At 43.4% G+C, this 8,518-nt stretch overlaps 1 pseudogene; it reads left to right on the forward strand.

The window, feature by feature from the left end:
• LOC107681050 (transmembrane channel-like protein 2) overlaps window positions 1–8,518 on the forward strand; it is a 36,435-nt pseudogene that overhangs the window by 26,603 nt on the left and 1,314 nt on the right.

The raw sequence follows: 8,518 nt of genomic DNA on the forward strand, positions 1-8,518 counted from the left end.
GATGACTTGACTTGACTCATGACGATCAACTGTGACTTGACTTGCCTCATGACGATCAGTGATGACTTGACTTGACTCATGACGATCAACCGTGACGACTTAACTCATGAAGATCAACTGTGACTTGACTTGCCTCATGACGATCAGTGATGACTTGACTTGACTCATGACGATCAACCGTGACGACTTAACTCATGAAGATCAACTGTGACTTGACATGCCTCATGACGATCAGTGATGACTTGATTTGACTCATGATGATCGGTGATGATTTGACTTGACTCAGAATGATCAGCGATGACTTGACTTGACTCATGAAGGGCAACTGTGACTTGACTTGCCTCATGAAGGGCAGCAGTGACATGACCGAGCATTCTAGTCGCCTCCATTTTGTGAACAGGCTCCGCTGTTGCTGCCATTATGTGATCGTGCTCCGGTGCGGCCGCGATTCCATGAACGGGTTGAATCACCAGAGTAGTGATCAGTACACTTGAATGTCCCTGAGCTTGTGGCTGAGAAAATCTCACGGTCGCCATTACCGACACGGACGCGATGTCGCATTTCTCCTCCGCAACACCCACAGTGAATAGAGAGCCAACAGTCAACAAAGCATAATCCAAAAACTGGATGAGTGACAAACGCGGACCTTCGCGTCTAAACTTTGACTGAAGAGGTTGATTCACGGCATCACAAAAAAATCTTGATTAAAATAATGTCCGGTAAATCCAATAAAATCCTTGCGGTGTCCATACCTGGCCCATGTCCACTTGAAGAGCTGCTGGATCCTTGTGCGGCCGAGTATTCTGTTACGGAGAGAACAGAGGAAGCGTGTGGATCCATATGCAGAGCTTTATTCAAAGGTGTGGTCACATAGAGGCATGGGTCAATAAACAGCAAACAGACATAAATGTGGCAAGACAAAGAGTATTCCTAGGGCAGGCATGGGTCATCGATCGGTGAACGTAATCCAGAGGGTTTGACAAAAGGGGTAATCTGTAAACACGAGCAATAGTCCAGGCTGGGGCAAACAGTATCCGAGACAGGGTCAGGCAAACGGGTAATCCAATATACACAGGCGAGAATCAAAGGACCGGAAAACAGGCAAGGCAAAACTCTGACAGGACTAGGCTAGACTAGGAAACAGGAAATCAAGAAACAGGCTCCGTAAAGTAGCTATCAACGAACAGTGATATGTGCTAAACAATACTCGGCGATCTGAGCAGGGGGAACAGGGGGAGGGATGGAGGGCCAGGTCCACATGGAAGTGGAGAGACCGGGGACTGAGGCAGAGTTGGCAGAGCAGAGAGCCAGGGTGGAGCCGGCAGAGCAGGTGGAGCTGAGGACCACCACAGCTGAGCAGACGGGTCCGAAGATCCCCACGGCGGAGCAGAAGACCACCAGAGCAGGACAGGAGACCACCAGGCCGGAGCAGAAGACCACCACGGAGGAGCAAAGGACCACCACGACGGAGCAGACTGGACAGAAACCCACCAGGGCTGAGCAGACGGGACAGAGGCCCACCAGGGCAGAGCAGGCGGTGCAGAAGCCCACCAGGGCGGAGCAGAAGACCTCCAGGGTGGAGCAGATGGAGCAGAAACCCACCAGGGTGGAGCAGACGGAGCAGAAGCCCACCAGGGCGGAACAGAAGACCACCACGGCGGAGCAGACTGATCAGGAGACTGAGACCTAGGAAGAGCAGACACAGACAACAGAGACAGAGTATTCACGGCCCCAAGGACCGAGGCAGGCAACACAAAGGGTTTGGTCTCCTTAAAGATAATGGGGTGGACAGACACATTAGGGAGAACCGGAGGGGCAGACAGTTTGTAATTAAACTCATGGACTGAAACTGGCAAGGCAGATAGTTCATAATTGGGTCCATTAAATGTAACTGAACAGACAGACAGATCATAAACATGCTCAATGACCGAACCTGGACATGCAGACAGTTCATAAACAGGCTCATTGACTGAAACAGAATTGGCAGCTGGCATAACATCAGATAAGTTAACTGGGACCTCACTGGCAGACAGTTCAACATTGGAATCATTGGCAAACACTGGTTGAGTTGACAGTTCACACACAGGGTCATTGGTGAAAACTGGACAGACAGGAACATCATCAGACACATTGACACACGAATCAGAATCACGAGGATTGATGGGAACTGGATTGGCTAGACAGACAGATGGTTCAAAATCAGACATATTACTTGAAATTAGTGGACAGACAGACAATTCAGGAACAGATTCATGGGTTGACACTGTGTGGACAGACCGTTCATTATTTAACTCCTTGACTGAGACTGGCAAGACAGATAGTTCAGAATTAGACACACTTGGGGAAACAGAACAAGCAGACAGTTCCTGAATAATCTTTATGGCAGTGACAAGGTTAACAGGAAGGACATAGGGTGAATTAATAGTTTCTGGGCTCATGACAGGTAGGGTTAAGGGTTCAAAGGCAGAGTTTTTGGCTGTGACAGACAGTTCACAATCAACTACCATGGCTGGTTCAGAACAGGACAAGAGTACAGAGATGGCCTTCTCTGCTGGTTCATTATAGGCAGAGAGTTCATAGGTGGCCTCCTTGGCCGTGACAGGACCGGCAGAGAGTTCACAGACGGCCTCCATAGCGTGACAGGACAGGCAGAGAGTTCACAAACGGCCTCCATAGCCGTGACCGGACAGGCAGAGAGTTCACAGATGGCCTCCTTGGCCAGAACAGAACAGGAAGAGAGTTCACAAGTGGCTACTACTGACACCTCTGGAGGTTCTGCAGCGGATGCCGCCACCTCTGGAGGTTCTACAGCAATACCAGCAGGAAACAGGGAGAGTTCATTAACATTCTCCTTAACAGGACAGGTACAGAGTTCAGCAATGGTCCCTTTGACCGTGACAGGACAGATTGAAAGTGTATTGCTGGGCGCCACCACCATACCAGGAGCCAAAGCGAGCGCCGCCACCTCGGAGGGTTCTGCAGCCTCAGCCGCCACCCCTGGAGGACCTGGCGCCACCTCTGGAGGACCTAGAGCGAGCACCGTCATCTCTGGACTTTCTGTGGTAGTGTATGCAGCCCAAACACACCAAAAAGCGATCCCCATCATGGGAAGCGCTTCAGACAGGGGAATAAGTTCAGGAACAGGAGGGCTAGAATGAGTGGGTTTGGGGATACCAGCTGCGCGTGCAGACCCCAGCGGTGCATCCCTCACACTGGATACCAGACTGGGATACCGAAGGGTTGACCTTGATAATCTGGGTGTAACAGACAGGACGTGACATGACATGGATGATCAGCTGTGATGTGACGAGACTCTAGAAGATCAGCTGTGATGTGACGTGACTCTGGATGAATAGCTGAGACGTGACGTGACTCTGGACGAACTTTTGACGATCGACTGTGACTTGACTTGATTCATGAAGATCAACCGTGACTTGACTAGACTCATGAAGATCAACGGTGACATGACTCGCCTCATGATGATCAACGGTGACTTGAGTTGACTCAGGAAAATCAGCCGTAACTTGACTTGATTCAGGATTGGCAGCTGTGACATAACGGGGCGCTGTTGTGTCCACCATTTTGTGAGCATGCTCTAGTGTGGCCGCCATTACACGAGTGAGTGCGGCGTTGCGTTCCTCCACGACACCCACAGTGAACGTTGAACCAACAGTCAACAAAGCATAGTCCATAAACTGACTGAGAGATGAGCGGGGACCTTCATGAATTAAACGAGTTTTGAGCAGCTGATTAATGCCCTCACAAAAGAAGTCTATGAGTACACACTCCGGCAGATGAGAAAAATAAGCAAAGTTAAGATACTCTTGAATATAGTCCTCGAGCGATCGTGTGCCCTGTTTGAGGGCTAATAACAGTCTTGCAATGTCCATACCTGGCCAGTGTCCACTTGAAAAGCCGCTGGATCCTTGTGTGACCCTTTAGAACAGGGAACACAAATTCACTATTAATTAAAAGTTTTCCCTCTGTAACCCCCAAATTTGCTGCTTATTAATAGTTAATAAGGTAGTTGTTAAGTTTAGGTATGGGGTTAAGGCATCTAAAATATGCTCATGCAAAATATTTCATTAATATATGCATTATAAGTACTAATAACAAACCAATATGCTAGTAATATGCATGCTAATAAGCAACTAGATAATAGTGAGAAATGGTCCTTAAAGTGTTACCAAAAATGTAAAACCTTTTAGTCAATATTTAATTAGTTCACTTACTATAAATAAAGACTTTGAAAGCTTTGAAGCTTTTTAAAACTTTGAAAGACCTTAATGTTACGGTGATGTTGTTTTAAAATGTGCAGCATATTTTCTGTTACACATGTCTATATTAAAGAAAGAAAATTTACCCGAAAAATTAATAGGTTACTTAAAAAAAATGTGCAGAATCTGAAATATTGAATTTAGTTCAGAATAAATTATTTTACATGTTAAATTCCAAGTTTAAATTAAATTTAAAACCCCATATTTTTAAAACAGTGTAGCGAATCAGCTCATGGGGAAATATGAATAATTAATCATAACTAGTTATAATTAATTATAAATATTTAGATCCGCTGTAGATATTTACTTGACCTCTCAGGGTCAACTGTCTGTCAATTCTAAGAACGTTAATTTCCTGGTTAAGGGAAATAACTTTCTTACTGTACAACTCTACACAGAGCTTGTAGCATAAATCTGCATGATTAGGGACTCCAGTTATGAGCAAACAATGAACAACGTCAAGTGTGATACAAGTAAGATTTTATTAACTACATAAACACTTAAACTAGTCCAACATACTAAGATGACAGGAATGAGTGTTTCCATCACAAGCCTGCATAAAACAGTATAAAATCTCAAAGACAACATACACGATGACCTGAAGGATATGTGTGTTCATTCAAAGAAAGGTTTTCCTATGGATTAATTAGAGAAAAGTCAATTTCTACTGTGCATTGTGTCTCTTCCTATAAAAAGGTAGTGATTTTCCCTACTCACATTCCTGTGGGTCATAAAACCAGTGATATCAGCATTAGTTGCCATGGGGACCAGGGGGGGCCTGGTGTCGTTGCAGACATCCTAGGGTGTTACGCATTTCGGGGGAAAGGTCCATAGGTCCTTATATGGCTTGTTAACTGAGGGGTGTTACAGAGTATTTGTTAAATATAGCTAACAAAATATATATTGTGTGTTTGATTGGTCCAGACGCTACAACAGTCTAAGATTTTTGTAACCTCTCTACATATTTTCCTTGAAAAATGTGTGATGAAATTAGAGAATTGCATAGTTTGTTTCACGTTTCTTGTTATCATAATATAAATACATTGTTATCAGTAACACTCTCTGATGCCTTCTCGTTGACAGGGTTACTGCAAGTACTCAGTACTTTTCTATGGCTATTATAATAACCAGAGAACCATTGGCTTCCTGAAGTTTCGTCTCCCTCTGTCTTACCTCCTGGTGGGCATTGGGACCTTCGGGTATAGCCTCATGGTTGTGATCAGAACGTGAGTCCCTCTTTCATTCTTTGCTAGATGTTGTAGCAATGACATGAAATGTTCTTGAGAAGTACATGTGACTGTGAATATCTATGCCCACAAAAAGTGCCTTTGAAAGAGTTTAATTGTTGTTAGTTCTTACTGAATAACAGAAGGTTGTACAGGAAGAATATAGTTTATTGATGAAAAGATGAACTGTATAGTCATATTAGATAGCTATGCCAGGGGAAAAAAACATCCAACCTAAAGGTAAAGGGGTACATTTTGACACTAGTGTAATAATAATAATAATTAGTTCCCCAAACACTTCTACTAACCCTTATACCCGAGCCCACCTCTTAGTGATGGTTTAAATGCATAGATTTTTATAAATTGCAATTCAGGATGGCCGGATTCCTAAGGACATCATGTATGGCGAGCTCGCCTCCGGCACCAAACCAGCAGGCAGACCAGTGCTCCGGTACAAAGACGTCGGAAGCCGGAAGCCTGAATCCTGCAGACTTGGAAGCTGCTACCGACTGGCGGCTCGCCGTAAGGACCAGCACAAAGCTGAGCGAGGGAAAGAGAGAGGACCAGTGGGAGGAGAAAAGGCAGCGCAGATGGCAGAAAGCAGAGTCAGTGCCCACAGAGGCAGTCTCAGGCTTCACCTGTAGTAACTGCAACAGACTCTGCCGCTCTCGTATTGGACTGTTTAGCCACAGCAGGCACTGCAATTCCACCACAGACTGACCCGGGCGCAGATACTCCATTGTCTCTCGAGACAGAAGGATGCCAATTGATATGTATATCTGCAAACTGATTTATGTTCGACACATGCATTTGAAAAAAAGTCTTCAGATTCAAAGAGTGACATTAAGTATTAATATCCTATAACAGGAACAAGCTTATGAGTTTTGTCAGAGAAATATGAAGGCACCTAAGAGTAAAATATAGTAATGTAATTGTGAGATTAAAAAAGTTGTAATTACAAGTAATAGCTATTTTGAGATATTATGTTGCAAGAAATAAAGTCAAAATTGTGTGATATAAACTTGCAATTACAGAAAATAGTCACTTTTGTTAGAAACAGTCACAATCATGAGGAATACAGTGACAATTGTGAGGTATAAAATCGAAAGTTAGAATTACATAAAATAAATACATATTTGTAACTGACTGAAACCAAAGTAAATTTTCACTGAAAACCTTCCCTAACACCCATTAAAAGCAAGAAACAGCACCATTTTCATTGGTTCTTGTGTAATGTTTTTAATATTAACAGGGCACGCACTTTGAGAACCGCTGACACAAAAGACACATTAACCATATTAGCCTCAAGTCCATTTCTCTACTAATAAGGATTCAAAGGTTTGCATGCCAACTTCCAAACTCATGACATTGGTCAAGCCAGAGGTTGAGGTGTTGCTCAAATAATGAATTTTAAATAAGCCAGGAGACATTTTAATGTGAAAAACAATAAACACTTCACCTTTAAATACAAAACCTTTTCTTCAGTTATTAAAAAAATGCATTCACCACAGCATTATTGTATTATAGTATGTTGCCAACATGATTGTGTTATTTTGACTGCAATTACAAATTGTGCGTCTGTTATCCTGCCGGTGAGAATGGATTCTCTACAAGTGTTTTATAAAGTCCACTCTCGCTGTTAGGATGGCTAAAAACGCAGGTGTGGGGGGAGGGGATGGAGAAGACATTGAGTTCACCTTTGCCTGGAAGATGTTCACTAGCTGGGGTTATCTTATTGGAAAAGCTGAGACAGCCGACAATAAATACGCCTCCATCACCACCAGCTTCAAAGTATCTGATTGTGTGTATACATGGAAGTGCTTGGATAGGTGTTGATGTGTGTGTGCTGACCACTGCAGTTTTGTTTCATGGTCCGGTTGTCATTTTAGAGACCTGAGGAGGTCAACTCTCTGTAAGACCACATATCTGCCACTGGTTTGATAAATCCTCTGGCCAGATCAATTGATATGGTTTACATAAATGTCCATACATGTTCTGTAGCTCCAAAATGCTCATTCATGAGTTTTTATCAGTTTAGAAACTCTAATGCTGTCTGCAGGAGTCCATTGTAGATGAGCAGGATAACATTCATCTTTGGAGATTCCTACGTGTTCTAGCCAACTTTCTCATCACCTGTACCCTGGGAGGAAGTGGCTATCTCATTTACTTTGTAGTAAAACGTTCCCAAGAATTTGCCAACATGGACAGCCTCTCATGGTATGAGAAGAATGAGGTCAATATAAACACAAAACCACATTCAACATTTTGTAACAAGATATATAGATAGATAGAAGACCAGTTCATTTTGTAATAACAATAACATTGTATCTCAGCTTGAGATCATCATGTCTCTGCTGGGGCTGGTGGGTCCAATGCTCTTTGAGACCATCGCCGAGCTAGAGGACTACCACCCACGTATAGCTCTCAAGTGGCAGCTGGGTTGTATATTTGCGCTCTTCCTAGGCAACCTTTACACATTTTTGCTTACTCTGTTTGATTAGGTCAATTCTAAAGTAAGTTCTCTGATGATAGCAGTGTTTAGTTTCTATTCTTAGTTGGGAATCAGTGATTTTTAAAGGGGTCATATGATGTGATTTCAAGTTTTCCTTTCTCTTTGGAGTGTTACAAGCTGTTCGTGAATAGATAAGATCCCTAAAGTTGCAAAGACTAAAGTCTCAAACCCAAAGAGATATTCTTTATAAAAGTTAAGATTCGTCCACGCCCTCCTAAAACGGCTCGTTCTAACATGCCCACACATGTCTACGTCACGATGTGGGAAGATTTGCATAACGCCGCCCAAATGTTCACACAAAGAAAGAAGGCTTAACTTTATTGTTGCTGCCACTGCTGCCGCCATGTCGTGAAGATGCTGTGTGTTTCGTTGCGAAAGCGAAAATACTTTGTTTGGCCTTCCAAAAGAGGACACGACTAGAAATCAGTGGTTAAGTTGTATTTACAACACTGTTCCAGAACAGTTCAACCCAAATATTCAGATGTGTGCAGCGCATTTTACGG

This window comes from Sinocyclocheilus anshuiensis, unplaced genomic scaffold, assembly GCF_001515605.1.
Source record: "Sinocyclocheilus anshuiensis isolate Anshui unplaced genomic scaffold, SAMN03320099.WGS_v1.1 scaffold1736, whole genome shotgun sequence".
In the NCBI taxonomy this organism is placed as follows: domain Eukaryota; kingdom Metazoa; phylum Chordata; class Actinopteri; order Cypriniformes; family Cyprinidae; genus Sinocyclocheilus; species Sinocyclocheilus anshuiensis.